Genomic DNA, 22,716 nt, shown 5'->3' on the forward strand with positions numbered 1-22,716 from the left:
CACACACACACACACACGGAAAACAAATTTCATAGTCAGGCTTTCTATTTTAAATTTGTACTTAACACCCATTTTAGTTCTCACTGTTCATGGGCTCTGTGTTTACTTACCTCACTTCAGGTGGGTCTGCTTCCTTTTTTGTTCTGTAGAAACCTTTACCATCTGTTCTGAGTGCTGTAATAGCCTGCCATGAGGTTGAGATTCACAGCAGTGCTGACAACGGTTGTTGTTGTTGTTGTTGTCAAGTACCGTGGAGTCGACTCCAACTCATAGTGACCCACACAGGGTTTCTGAGGCTGTAAATCTTTACGGGAGCAGAAAGCCTCATCTTTCTCCCAGGGAGCAGCTGGTAGTTTCGAACTGCTGACCTTGTGGTTCCCAGCCCGATTCGTAACCACTACGCTACCAGAGCTCCTTTGCTGACAAGGGTAGAGGGAGCAAAAGAAAGGAAAGGGAAAAGAAAGATGAAAGAACCCCACTAGATGCAACTTAATTAATAGAAAATGTTCAAGTTAGCAAAGCAGTTTTAATGCACGTTGTTAAATAAAGTTTGAACTTCCTGAAAAATACATTTATTGTTATATCTGCTATTGATATTACTAAATCATTTTCTGTTTCTACATTGGTGGGTTTTTTGCCAATTTTATGTTGTTATCACATAAGTGAAGGCGCTCTGTAGGGTAGTGGTTATGAGTCAGGCTGCTAATCTGAAGGTCAGCAGTTCGAAACTATCAGCCGTTCCACAGGAGAAAGATGAAACTTTCTGCTTCCGTAAAGATTTACAGGCTCGGAAACCCTGTACAGGGTCTCTATGAGTCAGAACTGACTCCACAGCACATAACCACCACCACCACATAAGTGAGATCATTTTGCAGCAAGAAACTTCATGGCCATTTTACATTCTAAAGCAACCAACTCAATGAAGACATAGGTGAAAGATTTGAATAGATATTGCATCAAAGATGCTAAGTGAAGGTAGGGAAGGCGAAGTTAGTGAATGCCCAGGACAATCTCTAAGTGGTGTCTCCCACTCTATTCGAGTACCCAAGGGCAACTCTAAGTGAGCCCATTCCACCTCGTCTTGCAAATTTCAAGATGACTAGATATTGAGCCCTGGTGTGGAGCTGTGCGTTAATGCGCTAGATTGCAAAGCCATATGAACTACAAGACTGGTGGTTCTAGGTCACCACCAGTGACCTAGAACCACCTTGGAAACCCTATACAGGGTAGCTATGAGTCGGAATTGGCTCTACGCCACTTAACAACAACAACCGATATTGATTGCCCTTCTCCCTGTTGTCCTGCCTCCGTCAGGCCCTTGGAATGTCATCCTGCACCTCATAAGTTGCGCCCTTGGTCATAAGTTGGGGTAAAACTACCTGCCTCTTCCCGTCACCTCTTAATGCCTCTGTATGTTTACAGTGCTTGAGTAAGGGTGTTAAGTCATACTGGGCTAATAGGAGTAGCTCAGTGACACATCCCTTCAAGTAGTGTCCGGGCTACATGCTATTCCTGCCATAGATTTCAGTGTGCCTCTATATACATGACCAGTAAGTGTAACCAGATACCAAATGGCTCAGTGTTTGTACTATCACGTGATTGACTTGTGTTTCCAATGCTCCTTCATGTTTCACATTGCTGAGACCACTTAAGTCAGAACACTGACACACATCCTAGGGGCTTTTCAATACCACCCTTCCCATGAAGCCCCTAGCATGCCAAAGTGGATGCTGTATGGTGATCTCGCGCAGTGTCAGAATGGAAAGGAGGCTCCACTCATTCATGAAAGAGGCTTTGAAGAGGATAGAGCATCCTGAGTCTCTGTTGTGCCACCTGCTCCCACAATGAAGACTTTATGGCCAATAAAACCAGAAAACAATTCATTCCCAGAGCTTGAGTTTTATATTATCCTATCCAAAGAAAACAAAAATCCTCACCACTGGACCAATAAACAAAATTCTTATCAATGGAGAAAAGATTGAAGTTGTCAAGGGCTTCATTCTTCTTGGATCAACTATCAACACTCATGGAAGCAGCAGTCAAGAAATCAGACGACATATTGCATTAGGCAAATCTGCTGCACAAGACCTTTTTAAAGTGTTGAAGACCAAAGATGTCAGCTTGAGGACTAAGGTGGGCCTGACCCAAGCCATGGTGTTTTCAATAACCTCATATGCATGCGAAAGCTGGACAGTGAATAAGGAAGACCATAGAAGAATTGAAGCCTTTGAGTTATGGTGTTGGAGGAGAATATTGAAAGTGCCATGGACTGCCAAAAGAACCAATAGATCCATTTTGGAAGAAGTCCAGCCAAAGTACTCCTTAGAGGCCAAGATGGCCAAACTTCGTCTCTTATACTTTGGACATATTGTCAGGAGGGACCAGTTGCTGGAGAAGGATATCATGCTTGGTAAGGTGGAGGGTCAGAGAAAAAGAGGAAGACCCCCAACGAGATGGATTGGCCAAATGGCAGCATCGATGGACTCAAGCGTGGCAACAGTAGTGAGGTTGGCCCAGGATTGGGCAGTGTTTCGTTCTGCTGTGCATAAGGTCACTATGGGTCAATACTGACTCGATGGCACCTAACAGCAACAACAACAAAGGACAATATGGAGTCCTGGTGTGGTGCTATGGGTTAATGCGCCAGACTGCAAGCCATTTGAACTGCAAGGTCGGCGGTTCAAGCTCACCAGCTGCTCCTTGGAAACCCTATACAGGGTTACTAAGGGTCACAATCTACTCGAAGGTGCTTAACAACAGCAACAACAAAGGACAATATAAAATCCACATCCACCTTAGATTTTATGTATTTCAGGTGTTCAAAGGAGGGTATGGTGTGGTGCCAGGGAACTTACAAACCAAAGCATTTGACCTCAGCTTCCCAAGAGCAAGTGTGGGCAGAAAGAAGCAAGACACCTGGTAATTAAAGCAAACCCAGGGCCAGATGACTGAGAAACACACAGGGAAACAGCAGGCAAGTGTCACTGCAGAGATCCATGAGAGGATTTCAATGTGCATCCTGTCATACTGAATGGAAACAGCATATGTTAAAATTCAAGTCACATCTCCAAAATTAAAATGATCACCCCTTTTTGTTGATTGCAGCTGCACCATTGGAATTATCTGCTTTGTGATGCACCAGTTTCAAAGCAGTGGTATAGTTTATTTTCTTTCTTTCAATATACGCTGCTTGGGGGTTGACTTTAAATGACAGTCTGCTGAATAAAGGGACACAAAGGGGTATTAAATGTTGCTGCTCTTTTCCCTAGATTTGCAGTGTCTTGGGAGATGTAAGCCACAAAAATACAGAGATAAATAACTGCAATGAAACGGGAGGACTCATGCTAGGAGGCAGAAGAATGGTAGTTTGTGAATACGTATCATTTAACTATTCTTAGGTTGTTTGCATCAAAATTGCCTAAAGAATCAGCAAAAATACAGTTTCTTAAGTCCCACTCTTGCCCTTTGCTATTCAGCATGGTGACAGGACCATCAAGGAACTTTTGTTAGAATTGTTCCATTCCCAGCCCCAGTTTAGACCTGTGGAATCAAAATCTGTATTTTTAATAAGATGTCCTGGGATGCATCTGCATATTAGCATTGAAGGAGCGCTAGTCACTAGTCCAGACTATAGGAGTAGCCATTCAGGATGTGGGCTTCTGGGAACCTGTTTTTTTTTTTTGTTTTTTTTTTATTGTGAACCAAGTGATCGTTTGCATGGGAGAACATCGGCTTCACACCGTTGTTTCATTGCAATGATTACAATCTCCTCCATGCATAATCATTCACCAGTATTTGCTTCCATTCCCTCTGGTTTGTTTTGTTTTGTTTTGGGAAGGGATAAGGTGGGGGATGTACACAAAAACACTCATAAATATATAATCATTTAAACAACCAAAGGGCATACTGTGCATGCCTGCCTCCTGGCCACTGAGACTCAGTCCGTCTCTTTCTATGAGTCTAGAGTCCTCAGCTCCCACTCTCCATTTCCTCTCTTCCACCTCCATGGGAACCTGTTTTCTTTTTTTTAAGTTTTTATTGTGAATTGAATGATAGTTTACATGGGAGAACATCAGCTTTACATTCATCCTATCATATATCGTAACATTGCCATGGTTACAATCAAACCAACCAAAGGGTATACCCTGCAAGCATGTCCCCCGGTTGTCAGCACACAGCCCCTCTTCCTTTCTGGGTCTAGAGTCCCCAGCCTCTCCTTCTCTCCACATCATCGTCTCTACCTCCATCTTTGGCATCACTGTTTCTCTGGATAGGGTCCCACACTCCGCTCTTCTCTGTTGATGGTCCCAGGGACCTCAGCTCCTGGACTACAACATCAGCCACTCCCCTCCTTTTGTTACAAAACAGCTACCTTTACATTTGCAACACTCAGTCATTCCTGATAGCAATTATTCACTATTGAACCACAAGAGTCTTATCCCCATCTCCTTTCACCAGCCCCATCCAGACAGATTGGAAACCACTCAGTGGAGATTCTACTTTCCTCCGTGCCCTCTGGCACTAGACTCCCTCTTGAAAGCTTGTAAGCCAGTCACTTAGTGCTTTTGTAGCCCCCCATTTTGGGTAGCTCGGGAACCTGTATTTTCAACAGGATGACCGAGTATTCTATTTTCTAGTACCCAGAACCCAGAAGATGCTGATCACTGGAGACTTGGACCCCACAGAATGGATGGTCTTGAATGGGTCTGTCTACAGGGCTGTTAGGAACTGGGTGGAGAGCACCTTTGCACAGGAATAGTATGAAGGTGGCATTACTCACGGTCTGCGTGAAGACTAATAGGAGAGCTGCGTACCTGGTGCCAAGTGTGGACAGACCATAGGAGAGAAAGAATGGGACAGGTCTATCATTTACATTCTGAGGACCACGGAAGTTTAATCAACAAGGATGTTGTTGTTATATGCCGTCAAGTCAGTTCTGACTCATAGAGACCCTGTATAGGGTTTCCAAGGAGCGGTTGGTGAACTTGAACTGCCAACCTTGAGGTTCACACTAACCTTGCAGTCCAGTGCTTTAACCCTCAGAGCCATACCAGGACTCCATTGGCAAGGATAGACAGTAAGGAATCATTGAAACTTTTGGAAAAGAGTGTCAACAAAGATTAAGTGTAAAATGATGTGTGTTATGAAAAGGAATGTCTCAATAAGGTTTGTTATGGATGAGGGAAAGAAAGCAAGGATGGTGGTTTCAAAATTGACCCTGGTTTAAAGTGTCCCCTCACACCCATTCAAATCTTTAAGACCTTTGTCATCCTGATCATCTCTGTGTCCAAGAAAAGCCCTGCAATGTCTGTCTAGAATTGTTTCTCCTTGTAATGATGTAAGATGACTTGCTATAAACATTCCTTTTGACTGGTGCTTTGTTCTGGAATGACTCCAAGATTCAGAAAAAGGAGAAACATTAACACTAAAGAATCAGACAGGTCCTGACTTTTGTTGTTTTCTCTGGAAAGATAAAACTGGAAGCCCACCAAGAAAGGCAGGATCATGGAGGGATTTTGACATGCACAAATTACAACAGGTCACAGGACAATGGGATGGAGACTTATAACATCTACTGCAAAGGAAGACATTGTTCATTCTGACTAGGAAGGGCAGAAACTACTCTTTGATATCACAAAAAAAGACTTCTAAAGATCCGGAGAAGCCAGTGTTTCACAGTGGCTGTTTTGTGGATTACACTAAAGTCTAAAATTCCTAGAAAGTACGATTGTCTCCTTTGAAAAGCAAGAATCAGATTGTGCACCGCTCAGACAAGGTCATTTAGACAATGGAGTTGGTTATCTATTAGTTCCAGCCATACTTCTACAGAGAGGTGACCTGAGATGGAGACAGGAAACTCCAATATTTATGAGTTATCTCTTGGTGCTCCCCCCTGCCCTACAAAGGTTTCATACATGTTATTTGATTGTAATATATCACAATGTAGTTTTATGAACCATCCTTTGCCCCAGACCTCTTGCTATTGCTTTCCTGAAAATGTGGAGTTGGAATCAGCACCTCTATCTCTCTACCCTGGCTATTGAGCACGGTCAAAACCAATTATACAAATGTTGCCTTAGTGCCTGCAAAAAGTGCTAGTGGTGGTGATGGTGGTGATGGTGATGGTTATGTGCCGTGGAGTTGGTTCTGACTCATAGCGATCCTGTACAGGGTTTCCGAGGCTGTAAATCTCTACGGGAGCAGAAAGCCTCATCTTTCTCCCATGGAGCAACTGGTAGTTTTGAACTGCTGACCTGTGGTTCACAGCCCAATTCATAACCACTACACTACCAGAGCTCCTTATAGTCCCTAAAATCTTAATACTCCATGATATGTGGCAATGCCTTTACTTTGCAAAATCCCAGCATTGTCATAGAGTCAGTTCTAACTTAGCAACCTTAGAGAACAGAGTAGACGCTCCCCACAGAATTTACAAGGAAGCAAATTTGTATAGAAAGATATGGTCTCATCTTTCTCTGATGGAGTGGCTGGTGGGTTTGAACTGCCAGCCTTTCAGGTAGTAACCCAGTGCTTAACCCACTGTGCTGCCAGGAACCCTTTCTCCTCAGTTAGCTCCTCTAATTCCATGTGGAAGGCACTGGTAGTCCAGTGTTGGAATTCTTGCCTTCCATGTAGGAAACCCAGAGTCAATGGACTTCAAACACAGCCACCACCTACCTGTCAGTGGAGTTTTGTATGTTGTTGTGATGCTGTAAAGGATTTAATGAAGCTTAGGAGTTGGGCTGCTAACCTCAAGGTCAGCAGTTCGAAACTACCAGCTGTTCCAAGGAAGAAAGATGAGGCTTTCTGCTCTCAAAGAGATTTATAGCCTCGGAAACCCTATTCAGGGTCACTATGGGTTGGAACTGACTTGATGGCACTTAATAACAACACACTAAGAAAATCTGGTGATCTACTTCAAAATTAGCCAGTGAAAACCCTAGAGCTCACAATGGTCTGATCCATAATGGAACATGAGATAACACGGACTAAGCAGTGGTTTGACCTATGTGCTAAGACTGTTACTGTAGCTAAACTTGCTATAGGATTATTGGGAAATAAAAGTGAGAAAATGTATGATTATTATTCCTGCTTCATATTTGTTGTTGTTGTTGTTGTTAAGTGCCATCGAGTCCATTCTGAATCATAGCGACCCTGTATAGTGTTTCCAAGGAGTGGCTGGTAGGCTTGAACTGCCAACCTTGCACTTCAAACCAACTTGAAGTACAGAGCTTTATCCCTACACTGCCACACCAGGCCTTGTATTTAGCCCTCAACAAATGGTTAGCCGGTGTCTAGTCAATTCTGTCTATGGCGGCTCCCTGCATGCAAGGCAACACTGCATCATAGGGTTTCAAAGCTGGGACATTTCACAAGTTCATCTCTAGCTCTGTCTTCTGAGATGCCTCTGGGTGAGTTCAAACTACCAATCTTTCAGCTATTAGTTGAGACCATAACTTCTAATGCCACCCAATTGTCTTCCAGTAAATGGTGTTGCAATTTTAGTATTGTTGTCTCTCCAACTGGAAGGAGCTCTGGTAGTGTAGTGGCTACGAATCGGGTTGCTCATCTCATGGTCAGCAGTTTAAAACTACTAGCAGTTCCACGGGAGAAAGATGAGACTTTCTGCTCTTGTAAAGATTTACAGCTTCGGAAACCCTGCACAAGGTTGCTATGTGTCAGAACAAACTCCACAGCACACGACCACCACCACCATCCAAATGGCCTTTGAGTTCAGCAGATTCTATTTTCCAAGGCTCCACTGTCCAAGGTGCCAGTTCCTACCACATGTGACGGTGGAGCACTTGAAATGTGACAAGCCCAAACTAAGAACACTCAGTACCAAACAAAATAGTTCATTCATATGTTTTTATTTGAATACCTGTTAAAATGACATCATTTTCAATATATTGGGTTAAATAAAATACAAGGGGGTCCAAAAAGTTCATGGAAGAACGGAACTGAAAGATAAGGAAATTTTCTCATGAACTCTTTGAACCCCCTTGTATATAGAACTCAGAGCATACTCATAGCATCCCTATTTGACACAGTAGAATTACTAGAATTACTCCCTAGGATTTCGGTGGCTGTAAATCCTTACTGGAGGACCTCATCTTTCAGACAGCCTCATCTTTCTCCCACCCACGGAGCAGCTGACCTTGAAGTTAGCAGCCCAGTGTATAACCTGCAATACTATCAGGGCCCTTAAGAGTTGGAGTACACTCAGTGAAAGTGATTTTTTTTTTTAATAGTATAATTATAATAGTATAACCTGCAAAAAGCTGTTTGAACTGCAAGGTCGGTGATTCAAGCTCACCAGCTGCTCCGTGGAAAACCTATACAGGGTTGCAACCGACTCGACATCACTTCACAACAACATAACCTGCAAAAACTGGAGCTTATGTAAGACAGAAACCTGTCAAAGAAGGAAAACGTAACTTTTTCCACTAAAATGAGCAATAGGAAAGTGGTCAGATTTCCTGTCAAAGGTGGAAAACTTGCATGACCAGGAAAAGCAAGGCAGTCCCATTCAATTCTGGCTTTTGCTGAATTCACTGTCTTATTAAAATTGATTTCACAGGTTTTGCATTACTTCGAAGGTGACTACTGAACAATTTCAACATGCCTGTGTGGCTCTCTTGATATTTGTGCTGGACTACAATGGTCCAGGCATGTCTCATTCCTGTTCCTGTGTCCTATGCTTTCATGGTTCCTGTCTCTCTTCCTTCTCAGACAGCCTTCCCTACTGGCTTCTGTCCATGACTTTTCTCTGAACCTTCAAATCCATCTTCTACACTGCAGCCTGATTAGTATGCCTAAAGTATTAGAAAATCCTCTGTTGGCTTTCCACTACCTGGAGGAAAAATCTAGTGCTTTGTTTGGCCATATAGGACTCTATGAGATCTGTGTTCCATTCCTCTAGCCTTTCTCTGTATTCCCAAGCTCTGTAGAGTAGCATGACTACTGAAAACTATTGCATGTGTCTAGATTTTAGTACATGGTTTTTGTCTTGGCTTTCTAGTTGTTGTGACAGAAATATCACAAGTATGTGACTTTGACAAACAGAAATGTGTTTGCTTAGAGTTTAGGAGGCTAGACAGTTCAGTCACCAGCTCAAGGAGAAGGCCTTCCCATGCTGTCAGCTCTGCAGGAAAGTCGTTGTGTCCTTTCCACATCTGTGTGTCTGTCTGGGCATCAATCTGTCCCTGGGTCTAGGAGTTCTCAGTGAAGGAACCTCATCCTCCACTGCCAACTCTTCTTCCTTGCTGGTCCCACTGACCTGTGCTCCGTTGATCAAGCTCCTTTATATCTCAAAAGAGATTGACTTCAAATGCAACCTCATCCTGTAGATTGTGCCCAACCTCATTAACATTACTGCCTTCTACTCCTACCTCAATAACATCATAAAGGTTAGGATTTACCACACAGAGTATTGGTGTGGTACTATGGGTTAATGCACCAGACTGTAAAGTCCTTTGAACTGCAAGGTTCGTGGTTCAAGCTCAACAGCTGCTCCTCAGAAACCTTATACAGGGTCACTGTGGGTCAGAATTGACTCAAAGGCACTTAACAACAAGGATGACTATATCCAATCACAAAATGAAGGATAATTACGTAACACTGAGACTGATATAGCCAAATGGACACTTACTTTTGTTTTGTTTTTTTTGTTTGTTTGTTTTGCGGAGGGGGGGGTGGGGAAGCACAATTAAATCCTTATCAGTTTTCACCTGCCTGAAATGAACTCTCTCACTCTGTCTCATTAGAGAATTTCTCCTTTTACCTCGAGGACCACCTGGAGTTCCTTGTTTTCCACCTTCTCCTATGCATTGTGTTTATACTCTGGAGTTTTCACTTACTGTTGTCATTTCATTGTTTGTTACTTGTTATCTCTCTGGACTAAGTGTAGTCAAGTCATAGCGACCCTGTATAGGGTTTCTGAGAAGACGTCTGTGGGTTTCGAACACCAACATTATAGTTAGTCACGTTCAGTACTTACCCACAGCACCCATCAGGACTGCAACATATGAAGTATCTAAAAACGATATTTGAAGGAAAGAATAGATTTGGTTTTGTTGTTGATAAGTGCTGTTGAGTCGACTCTGATTTATAGTGGCCCCACACAGGGATTCCGAGGAGCAACTTGTGGGTTTCAACCACTGACCTCATGATTTCTAGTGACCCTGCACAGGGTTTCCAAGGAGCAACTTGTGGGTTTGAACTGCTGACCTTGTGATTTGCTGTCCAGTGCTGATCCATACCTTTATTCAAAAAATAAACAAGCAAACATCATAAAGACAACATAGTCCAACAATTCAGGATCGTTCCTATCATATTTGGAAAATGAATTGTTTTTGAAGCATGCCAAACGCTGAAACAAAAATGAAATAGCACCTATTTCTAAATACGATAACTGCTTTTTATATCAGACATACTATTTGAGTTTACAGTTTAGCTAATAGAAGCAACTGTAAATAATGTGGGTATTTCATAAAATAGGCAAGTCTTAATTAGAAGTTCTAATAGTTGCCATCTTTGCTCTTTGATAAGAATCCCTGGTGGTGCTGTGGGTTAGGCACTAGACTGCTAACCACAAGGTCAATGGTTCAAACTCACCAGTCACTCTGGGGGAGAAAGATGAGACTGTACCATCCTGTGAAGACTTATAGTTTAAGAAAAAGATTTACAGACTCCTAGGGTTGCTAGGGAATTCTGGCGTGGTGCTGTGGGTTAATGCGCCAGACAGTAAAGCTGTTTGAACTGCAAGGTCAGCAGTTCAAGCTCACCAGCTGCTCCTCAGAAACCCTATACAGGGTTTCTATGGGGTCGGGACTGACTCAACGGCACTTAAAACAACAATAACACATTCTCTATGGAGTCTTGGTGTTGTTGTTGTTGTTGTTGTTGTTGTCAGGTGCCATCGAGTCGGAACCGACTCATAGCGACCCTATGCACAGCAGAACGAAACGATGTTCGATCCTGGGCCAACCTCACCACCGCTGCCACACCCGATTCCATCAATGATGCCACCTGGCTGATCCATCTCATTGGGGGTCTTCCTCTCCTTCTCTGACCCTCCACCCTACCCAGCATGACATCCTTCTCCAGCGATTGTTTCCTCCGGACAATATGTCCAAAGTAGGAGAGACGAAGTTTAGCCATCCTGGCCTCCAAGGAGCACTCTGGCTGCACTTCTTCCAAAACACATTTATTGGTTCTTTTGGCAGTCCATGGCACTTTCAGTATTCTCCTCCAACACCACAACTCAAAGGCATCAATTCTTCTACGATCCTCCTTATTCACTGTCCAGCTTTCGCATCCATATGAGGCTATTGAAAACACAATGGCCTGGGTCAGGCGCACCCTAGTCCTCAGGCTGACATCTCTACTCTTCAACACTTTAAAAAGTTCCTGTGCAGCAGATTTTCCCAGTGCAATACGTCGTCTGATCTCTTGACTGCTACTTCCGCGAGTGTTGATAGTTGATCCAAGAAGAATGAAGTCCTTGACAACTTCAATCTTTTCTCCATTGATAACAATGTTGCTTATTGGTCCAGTGGTGAGGATTTTTGTTTTCTTGACATTGAGACGCAATCCATATCGAAGGCTGTGCTCTTTAATCTTCATAAGTAAATGTTTCAAGTCCTCTTCACTCTCAGCGATCAAGGTTGTATCATCTGCATATCGCAGGTTGTTAATGAGTCTTCCTCCAATCCTGATGCCACGTTTTTCTTCATAGAACCCAGCTTCTCGTATTATTTGCTCAGCATACAGGTTGAATAAGTATGGTGAAAGAATACAACCCTGTCTCACACCTTTCCCAATTTTAAAACATTCAGTGTTCCCATGTTCTGTTCGAACAACTGCTTCTTGATCTAGGTACAGATTTCTTAGAAGTACAATTAAGTCTTGGTGTAGCGCTGCAAAATAATGCATTAAACCACAAGGTCAGTGTGAACTGCAAAGTTGGTGGTTCAAAGTCACCCACCAGCTGCTCCGCAGATACCCCATACAGGGTTGTTATGAGTCAGAACTGATGCAACAGTGCTTAGCAACAATAACAGGGCCGCTACAATTCAGAATCAACTTTATGACCATGGGTTTGTGTTTTTAATATTGTTTTTACTCTTTGATGTAATCCTATCATCTGTATTTTCTTTTTAAATGAGAAATATGATATTATTGTTGGAGTTTCCGTTAGGGTATAATTTCTACTATGAAGCATTCAAGACCGATTCAGTCTGTTAAGGCAATGGGTACATTTGTTGAAAGTCTGTAAGCATCTTGCCCCTAAGAAACAGGCTCTGAAGATTGCCTTCTATTTGATAGAACCATGGCCTAGAAGTTGTCCTTCCCCCTTGGTTAAGCATAAAAACCACTATCAGGTACTAATGAGTTCTGAACCAGACAAAAGCATCAGAGGCCTGAACACATAGATTCATCCTGTCGACTCCTTCTCTGTGATTTATGAACTGGAAAGCACTGTTTATTTTCAAAGGTGGTGAAGCTAGAGACGATGTACACAATCTTGGCATTTTCTTATGGTCCTGAAAACAGATATAGTGGCACACTGACCAAATTTTCCATTTGATGCTTATCCAATGGGTCAGTCAACTGATTACGGACTTTGATGCTTGTGAAAACAGGACAGTCATTGGATCAGGAAGTCGGATGGGACAGAAGCTGCCCTGTGAGGGGGACACAGTTGGCACCATCACCAGGCCTAGCCTGGTGGGGACTACATTTTAGGAAATGACCACACATCTATGTTTTTGAGGGGAAAAAAGCTAAAATACATACTGTAGGTCTTCCCAAGACTAGGAAAATGTTGGCCCCAACCGACATTTCACTTTGAATGAGCCTAAAAGCACAACATGGCTGACTCTATTTTTAAAAAGACTATTATGCAATAGCAAGGCAGTGTTTTAGTACCATACATGATTCTTAGCATCATTATTAGTAGGGAATTACTGTGCTAATAGCGCAGAATAAATACCATCTGCTTCTTTTCCATTTAACCATGTCATTGTAAATTCTTTACAAGTGTCATTTCATTGATGACTACCACAGGGATCAGCCAACTTTTTTGTAAAGGACCAGAAAGTAAATATTTTAAACTTTGTGGGTCATATGGTCCCCAGTTCTGCTACTGTATCTATTATTAAATCAATCATGGACAAGATGTCAATGAAAAGATGTGGTTGTGTTCCAATAAAACTTTATTCATAAAATAGGAAAACAATAATATAAGCAGGCAGTGGCTAGACGTCTCACCCTGCAGGGCATGGTTTGCTAACCCCTGAGCATTTATGTTGTTGTTGTTGTGCCATCGAGTCATAGAGACCCTATGCACAACAGAACGAAACACTGCCCAGTCCTGGGCCAACCCCACAATTGTTGCCACACTTGAATCCATTGATGCTACTACTTTGTCAATCCATCTCACTGGGGGTCTTCCTCTTTTTCTCTGATCCTCCAGCTTACCACAGTAATTGGCCCCTCTTGACAATATGTCTGAAGTATGAGAGATGAAGTTTGGCCATCCTGACCTCCAAGGAGCACTCTGGCTGCACTTCTTCCAACACAGATCTATTGGTTCTTTTGGCAGTCCATGGCACTTCCAATATTCTCTTCCAACACCATAACTCAAATGCATCAATTCTTCTGTGGTCTTCCTTACTCACTGTTCAACTTTCACATGCATAAGAGGTTATTGAAAATACCATGGCTTGGGTCAGGCGCACCTTAGTCCTCAAGCTGACATCTTTGCTCTTCCAACACTTTAAAAAGGTCTTGTGCAGCAGATTTGCCTAATGCAATACGTCATTTGATTTCTTGACTGCTGCTTCCATGAGAGTTGATTTATAGATCTGCCTTAATTTATTTTTTATTGCTGGAGATTTGAATTTTTTATTTCCTAATCTAATAAAAAAAAATTTTTTTTAAACAAACATCTCTATGATTACAGCTTTATCTGCATTTTAAACTTGCCCTGAGCATAGATTCCTAGAAGTTAAGTTTCTAGGTCAAAAGCTATAAAAAAATTTTTTTTAAGACTACTTATTCTTTTGCCACGTGTAGAGAGTGAACAGTGTGCCAGTATTTTATTGGCTTTGGAATTTCATACAAACCTGGAGTCCTAAGGGAACTAACTACTGGGCTGGTTATCAGTCTGAGCTTCTCATATAAGTGCTTTGTTTGCCCTGAATCAGAGGTAGAAAAAGAAATGTACAGAAGAAGTTAAAGCAGCAGCATTCTTTTAAAAATAACAACTTTGTTTTGTGAATTGAGTGAAAGTTTTCAGAGCAGATCACTGGTGTTCTATTTTCAGTACAATCAATTACTCCATGTGATTTTTTTCTACCCATTGTCCTTCGTTGTTGTTATTGGGTGCGATCAAATCGGTACTGACCCATAGTGACCTTATGCACAGTAGAGCGAAACACTGCCCGATTCTAGGCCAACCTCTCTTCTGTTGCCACGCTTGAGTCCATCAATGCTGTTACTTCGCCAGTCCATCTTGTTGGGGGTTTCCCTCTATTGCTCTGACCCTCCACCTTTCCAAACATGATATCCTTCTCCAGCGACTGGTCCCTTCTGACAATATGTCTAAAGTATAAGAGACAAAATTTGGCCATCCTGGCCTCTAAGGAGCACTCTGGCTGCACTTCTTCCAAAATGGATCTGTTGGTTCTATGGATAGCCCATGGAACTTTCAATATTCTCCTCCAACACCATAACTCAAAAGCATCAGTTCTTCCATGGACCGAGGAAAGCTGAGTGACTTTGGACAGTACGTTTGCTTAGAGAGCAGTGAGTCTCCAGGCACTAAACTGCCGAGCTAGCTTTGCGGATCCACAGCTAGAGCTGAGTGCCCTCAGGCTGGGACTTAGGGTGGAGTGCTGTGCCCTGTGGGCATTTATCAGCACCCCTAAAAGAGCTTTGTAACCTTGGTGGGGCCAAGAGAGGCGTGAGGAGAGGCTGTTCCAACTGGAAGAATGGTACCCTGAACATCTCTGGCCCTGTGTTGTAAGCTGTTCATTTCCCTAAGAACTCCTCAAACTGAGAGTCTGATGTCTGAATTATTAGACCCAAGTGAGGAATAAAGAGTGCTGTGGGAGGGGAGATTGGTGCCATTTCTTGAACGATGTTGAGCAAACCATACATGAAACCAAGCAGTTTTAACACTGTGAATAAGTCAGTCAAAATTTTAATGATGAATAATAATAGCAATGGATTTCTTTACCTATACTATATTTCTATTCTTTTATAATTTTTATTGAATGAATTATAGTTTAAAGAAAGCTAAATCAAAATTTAAAGGAGATTTTATTTACTACCCATTTTATTAAGTTACTGCCGTTTGCTTTGGTCTGTCTGCTTTTGTCTTAAATACAAGGGGCCTTTAAAAAGTTCATAGAAAAAATCAAATGAAAAGGTAATGATTTGTCTTTGAAAAGAACATTTATCAGGATTGTTTCTGAGTACTCAATTTGTTAGAATCACTGATATCAGTTAGAATCGTTGAGTTACATGGCAATTAAAGATCATTTTGGGTCAATGTCTTCATTTCATGCCTGAGGAAACTAAGACACAGAGAAAATAAAGAATACGCTCGGATTTGGGATGGGAGCAATTGTAATGATTTCTGATCTAGTCCTCTTCTGCAACACTCTCAGAATACCCTTAAATCACTTCCAAATTTTCATCTGTTCTAGCAGAGAAAAATATTAATTTTCAAATCAGATATATGTGACTTTGAATGGCAGGCCCGACACTTGCTGTTGTTGTTAAGTGCCTTAGAGTCGGTTCTGACTCATGTTAACCCAATATAAGGTTTCTGAAGAGCAGCTGGTGGGTTTGAATCACTGACTTCATAGTTAGCAATCCAGTATTTATCATACAGCACCACACCAGGACTCTGAGTAATTCTGTAAATATAAGCAGATTATTTTAAATTTCTGGATCAGTGTTCTCATCTTTGATGTGAGAGTTAGAACTCATGAGACAAATGGGACTCTGGACGTGAGGTCACCATCCCCAAACCTTCCACATTGTTTTTTGATTCATAGGAGGGTTGTACTGTGAAGAAGTGGCCAGACACTTGCACAATCACAAATGTGGTTTCTCCTGTCATAAGTGGGAGCTCCCTAAGTAATTTTTAGTCAAATTTCTGGCTTGATCCTCTTAACAAAAAAATTTACAGAAATGTCCCCTTGTCTCTTGAGTGGCAAAGAAAACAGCCATTGTTTTTCAAAAGCTAGTGGATGTTTTCTCCCCTCTTTGTAGATCATCAAGAGTGATGCCATTTGTTTAACCTAATGACTGGTAAGAGAATAAAATCACCAATAACAAAGGAAGTGAGCGGTGAGGTTGGGAGGTGGAGAGAGAATGACACTGGACACCTGAGACTTGTGTGTTGTTGTTAAGTGCCATCGAGTCATTTAGGATTCATAACAACTCTGTATAAGGTTTCCAAAGAGCAACTGGTGAGTTTGAACCACCAACCTGCCTTCCCCATGTCCTCTGTTTTTGATTGAGGTTACTTGACTTTTTCTTGTAGAGGTGTGTGTAGCCCTTCCATCTATCCATCTATTGTTGCTGTTGTTAAGTGCCATCGAGTCAGTTTCAACCTATAATGACTCTGTATAGGGTTTTCAAGGAGTGGCTGGTGAGCTTGAACTGCCAACTTTGTGGTTCAAACTGACATTGCAGTGTAGCACATTAACCCACAGCGCCACATCAGGTCTCCCTATCTGTCTGTAGAGGACATGAATAGACACTTCACCAAAGAAGACATTCATTAGGCAAATCCGTTGCACAAGACCTCTTTAAAGTGTTTTGTGCAAAGATGTCAGTTTGAGGACTAAAGTACACCTGACCTAAGCCATGATATTTTCAGTAATCTCATATACATATGAAAGTTGAACAACAAATAAGGAAGACCATAGAAGAATTGATGCATTTGGGTTATGGTGTTGGAGAAGAATATCAAAAGTACCATGGACTGTCAGAAGAACAAACAAATCTGTGTTGGAAGAAGTTACAGCCAGAATGCTTCTAAGAAGCCAGGATGTTAAGACATCATCTCTCATACTTCAGACATGTTTTCAGGAGGGGCCAGTCCTTGAGGAAGCACATCAGGCTTGTTAAAGTGGAGGATTAGTGAAAAGGCGGAAGACACCCAATGAGATGGATTGGCACTGTGGCAGCAACCATGGGTTCAAATGTCAAAACCATATTGAGAATGTCCCAGGACTGGGTAGTATTTCATTGTCTGGTCCATAGGGTTGCTCTTAGTTGGAACCAAGTTGATGGCACCTAGCAATAACAACAACAACCGCAATAACAATAAGGCATCCCTGCAAGAAAACCAGGAGTAAATGACTTGGAAATTTCAGACTATCCAATATAATCATTCTATCCTACCCCAAGTCTTGGTAATGATAGGAAATAGTTATCTGAGATAGATCAGCCTGGGTTTTCAACACAATTCACTCCTCATTTAATTCAGATAATATTTGGAAAGTCTCTAATCACCATGAATGAGCATTGATTTGAATTTTATTCAATTTTTCTGGCTGAATCCAAAGATCCATTTTGTATGTCTACAAATTAGATTCATTTTAAATAGGTTTGAAATGAGTAAAGGTCATTGTAAAAAGCTAGCCAACGTGCCTTGCTTGTCTTGTAGCAATGTAACTATGCTGTATTTGTTAAGTGCTATTGAGTCAGTTGTGACTCAGCCTGTGTAGGGTTTCCAAGGAATGGCTGGTGGGTTTGAACTGCCAACCTTGTGGCTAGCAGTCCCGTGCTTATCCTACAGCACCACACCAAGATTCCAGTGTAACCTTGTACAAAACAGGGTTCTATGACAGGAGTCCTTGAGGAACTGACTACAAGCTTAATTTGCAGTTAAAGGCAAGCTAATTTGCTTTTAGCAAACAGGAAGCCTACAATCCCTTCTTAGGCAGTAGAATTGTTGTTATTTTTAAGTGCCGTCTAGTCAGTCCCAAAAGGAGCTCTGGTAGCATAGTGGTTACGAATTGGGCTACGAACCACAAGGTCAGCAGTTCGAAACTACCATCTGTTCCATGGGAGAAAGATGAGCCTTTCTGCTCCCGAAAAGAGTGAAGATTTACGGTCTTGGAAACCCTGTACAGGGTCGCTATGAGTCAGAACTGACTCCATCGGCAGATACCCACCACCAGTCAGTCCCATTTTGTCAGGAGGGACCAGTCTCTGGAAAAGGATATTATCATGTTTAGTGAGGTGAAGGGTCAGAGAAAAAGAGGAAGACCCCCAGAGAGATGGATTGGCAAAGTAGTAGCATCAATGGGCTCAAGTGTGGCAACAATTGTGAGGTTGGCCCAGGATCGGGCAGTGTTTCATTCTGCTGTGCATAAGGTCGCTATGAGTTGGCACAGACTCAATGGCACCTAACAACAACAAGTCATTCCCAACTCAGTGACTGATATAGGGCTTCCAAGGAGCAGCGGATGAGTTTGAACCACTGACCTTGTGGTTCAAACTGACCTTGCGATCCAATGCTTTATCGTACAGCATCCCACCAGACAACAGAATAGAAAGAGTAACTCTGATTGAAGAGACGAACTAATTCATATCTCATGTCCTTACCTACTTTCAGATAAAGAGTACTTGCTACCTAATATATCCCATCATGCTCCGTAAGTAGTCCCTGGGTGGAGAAAATGACTAAGATGAGTAGTTGGTAATTCATAACCCACCACAGGAGAAAGGCATGGTGATTTGCTTCTGAAAGTCACAGTCTTAAAAACCTCATAAAGCAGGTCTTCTCTTCACTTATGGGCTCACCATGAGCTGGAACCATGGTGGCAGCTAACAACAATGGCTAGGAACAAGGGTTAATTCACATGAAAGATTAACAAGGGTCATTTATTCACTCATGTTTGTATTCATGAGAAAATGCCATTTATTGTGTGATTTTTCAATCCCCTCTAGACCTCAGCATGAGATTGGAAAGTTTAGAAGGATGCACCAGGAGGGAAGTGAAAGAAAAAGAGAAGAAAAAATCAGCTTTCAAAGGGAAAGACAGTTTCGCTAGCATAGAATAGGTTTCATTTCTCTCTCTACATTCTCACTTCTCCTGGTGATTTCTGGAAGCCATCTTCCCGGAACACCATTGGCCAAAGTACTGTAAAACATGCAGTACAAATTTGAGAGGCATGTGGAATGAAAATAAATTCATCTACAAAATGACAGCTAAAACTCTTCCACTGACTTTGTTATTTCACATTGACAATTTATGATAATAGATGGTATGTACAGCTTTGACAATGACGAGAGTTTCAAAGTAGATCTTGTGTGCTTTAATGGGTTAATATATGAGAGCTTTTTTTATTTTCAAAACAACTTTGATGCATGGATTTAAAAATTGTATAGCTAATGTTGTTATTGTTGTTGTTAGGTGCTGTTGAGTCAGTTCCCACTTACAGTGACCCTATACACAACAGAATGAAACACTGCCCAGTTGTGTACCACCCTCCCAATCTATACGCTGAGTTCATTGCTGCTGCCACTACGCCAATCCATCTCATTGAGGGTCTTCCTCTTTTCTGCTGACCCTCTACTTCACCAAGCATAATGTCCTTCTCTAGGGACTGGTCCCTTCTGATAATAGATCTGAAATATGAGAGATGAAGTCTGGCCATCCTAGCTTCTAAGAAGCACTCTGGTTGTATTTCTTCCAACACAGATAATAAGTAAATGCTAAAGATAAAAATGGAGCCCTGGTGTGGCACTGTCAGATAAGTAAACTTGATACTGTTGTTGTTGTTGGGTGCCATTGAGTCAGTACCGACTCATAGTGACCCTATTTATGCACAACAGAACAAATCATTGCCCAATCCTGGGCCAACCTCACCACTGTTGCCATGCTTGAGCCCATTGATGCTGCCACTTGGCCAGTCCATTTCCCTGGGGGTCTTCCTTCCTTCTCCAGTGACTGGTCCCTCCTGACAATATGTCCAAAATATGAGAGATGAAGTTTGGCCATCCTGGCCTCTAAGGAGCACTCTGGCTGCACGTCTTCCAACACAGATCTATCTGTTTGTTCTTTTGGCAGCCCATGATACTTTCAATATTCTCCTCCAACACCATAACTCAAATGCATCAATTCTTCTACAGTCTTCCTTATTCACTGTCCAGCTTTTCACATGCATATGAGGTTATTGAAAATGCCATGGTTTGGGTCAGGTGCACCTTAGTCCTCAAGCTGACATCTTTGCTCTTCAACACTTTAAAAAGGTCTTGTGCAACAGATTTGCCTAATGCAATACACCATTTGATTTCTTGACTGCTGCTTCCTTGAGTGTTGATGGTTGATCCAAAAAGAATGAAGTGCTTGACAACTTCAATGTTTTCTCCATTGATAAGAATGTTGTTTGTTGGTCCAGTGGTGAGGATTTTTGTTTACTTTACGTTGAGATGCAATCCATACTTGTTGATCTTCACAAGTATTTTAAGTCCTCTTCACTTTCAGCAAGCAAGGTTGTATCATCTGTCTATTGCAAGTTGTTATGAGTCTTCCTCCAATCCTGATGCCATGTTTTTCTTCATATAACCCAGCTTCTAGGATTATGTGCTCAGCATATAGGTTGAATAAGTAGGGTGAAAGAATACAACCCTGTCGCATATCTTTCTTCATTTTAAATCATTCAGTGTTCCCATGTTCAGTTTGAACAACTGCCTCTTGGTCCGTGTACAAATTCCTCATGAGCACAATTGAGTGTTCTGGAATACTCATACTTCACAACGTTCTCCATAGCTTGTCATGATCCACACAATCGAAAGCCTTTGTATAGTCAATAAAGGACAGGTAACCATCTTTCTGGTGTTCTCTGCTTTTGGCCAAGATCCATTGGACATCAACAATGAAATCACTCATTCCACCTGATATTATAATGAGCAGATTGAAATCCACAGATTTGCCCAGAGTTCAGTCGACTGACGGATAACCAAGAAGGGTGACAAAGCTGTAACCTCAGCTGAAACCCTCCGACTACTGTTAGAAACCCATCGCTATGATTTGAGCAACAACAGTTAAAAACAAAAACAGACTTTCACATCTTACTGAACTGAACTAATTACTTTGTGTTATAAATATGAACTGTGTGTATTACTTTCCAGATGATAATGTTGCTTCTTTATTTTTTCAAATGTTTGGATACTGAAGGTGCTTAGTTAGGCTTTAAGGATCTTCTTGAACTCCTGCATGATGAGGAATGTGTCACATTTATGCAAATTAAGTTTTCTATGGCATTGTGCCTACACGCATTTGTATTCTTTTCAATAAAGACAATTTATTCAATGAATAGTCAAATTTGGTTTATTTAAAAGTGAATTAATAAATCAGTAACACAGTCTGTTGAACTGTAATTCTGATTCCCCTTCCTGCTCTCCCATATTTGATCATCTTACCCATGATTTGAGAACATAAAGGGGCATAGGTGGGCAACTAGAATGTTAGGGGAACATGATGGTGGTGTGTGTCGTGTAGGTTCTGGTTCATAGTGACCCTGTATAGGTTTTCCAGGCTGTTAATCTTTATGGGAGCAGAAAGCTTCATCTTTCTTTCACGAAGTGACAGGTAGATTGAACTGTTGACCTTGTAGTTAGCAGCCAAGTTTGTAAGCCACTCCAAGGACACAGCTCCTGAGAGGGAACATGGTAGTGACATTGAAAATGTGGAATGGATGTTGTTTATATGGAAGTGAGCTGCTTGGGGAGTCACTGTGAAAAACTATTAAGCCATTTTTCAATAGCTATTGTGCTCTTGTGGGGAAAAGCACAGGGTTGCAAGGTTGGTTTGAACCACAAGGTTGGTGGTTCACACTCACCAGTTGCTCCTTGGAAACCCTATACAGGGTCACTATGAGTCAGAAGAGGCTCGATGGCACGGAACACCTACAACAGCATTGAGTGAGTAGAGTAGCATCCAAAATATATTACTTGGAAGATTGATGCCCTTCTTAAAAAACATCAATATGCGACCAAAATGTCAACACTCTCTTTTTTAAAAAGTTTTTATTGTGATTTGAGTAAAAGTTTACAGGCCAGATCATCAATTTTACATTCAAGAAATCATATACTTTGTTTCATTACAATGATTATAATCCCCTCCGTGTACCATCAGTTAGCACAGTATTTCTCTCTATTTATTTTAGCTCTTTTTTTCCAACAATTTCTTAAAAACAAAGGTAAGAAGGAGAGAGGGGCCCTGGAGTACTGCAAAGGGGAATACTCAGAGCATCCTTAAAGAGAATGGGGACACACTGTTAAGTGTAACTAATGTCACTGAGAAATTGCCAAATGGGAACCTCATTTGCAATGGAAACTTTCATCAAGAACTCAATAACATACCAATGAAAACTTATAAACTGTTGCTGAATGAATGAATGGGAGCACCCCCTGAAGCTGTGGAAGCCATAAGGAAGATCACTCACTCCCTTCTAGCTTTGCTGTCTTTTCTTCACCTTTGTAAGTCAACTGAGCTCAGGGCAAATTCCTGAATTTCAATGTGCTCATTATAGTATCAAATGGAGTCCTGGTGTGGGGCTATAGGCTAATGTCAGACAGCAAAGTCTTTTCAGCAAGGTTGGTGATTCAAGCTCCTTGGAAACCCTGTACAGGGTCACTATGGGTTGGAATCAACTCCATGGTACTTAAAACAAC

Source organism: Chrysochloris asiatica, unplaced genomic scaffold, assembly GCF_000296735.1.
Source record: "Chrysochloris asiatica unplaced genomic scaffold, ChrAsi1.0 scaffold00192, whole genome shotgun sequence".
NCBI classification, from domain to species: domain Eukaryota; kingdom Metazoa; phylum Chordata; class Mammalia; order Afrosoricida; family Chrysochloridae; genus Chrysochloris; species Chrysochloris asiatica.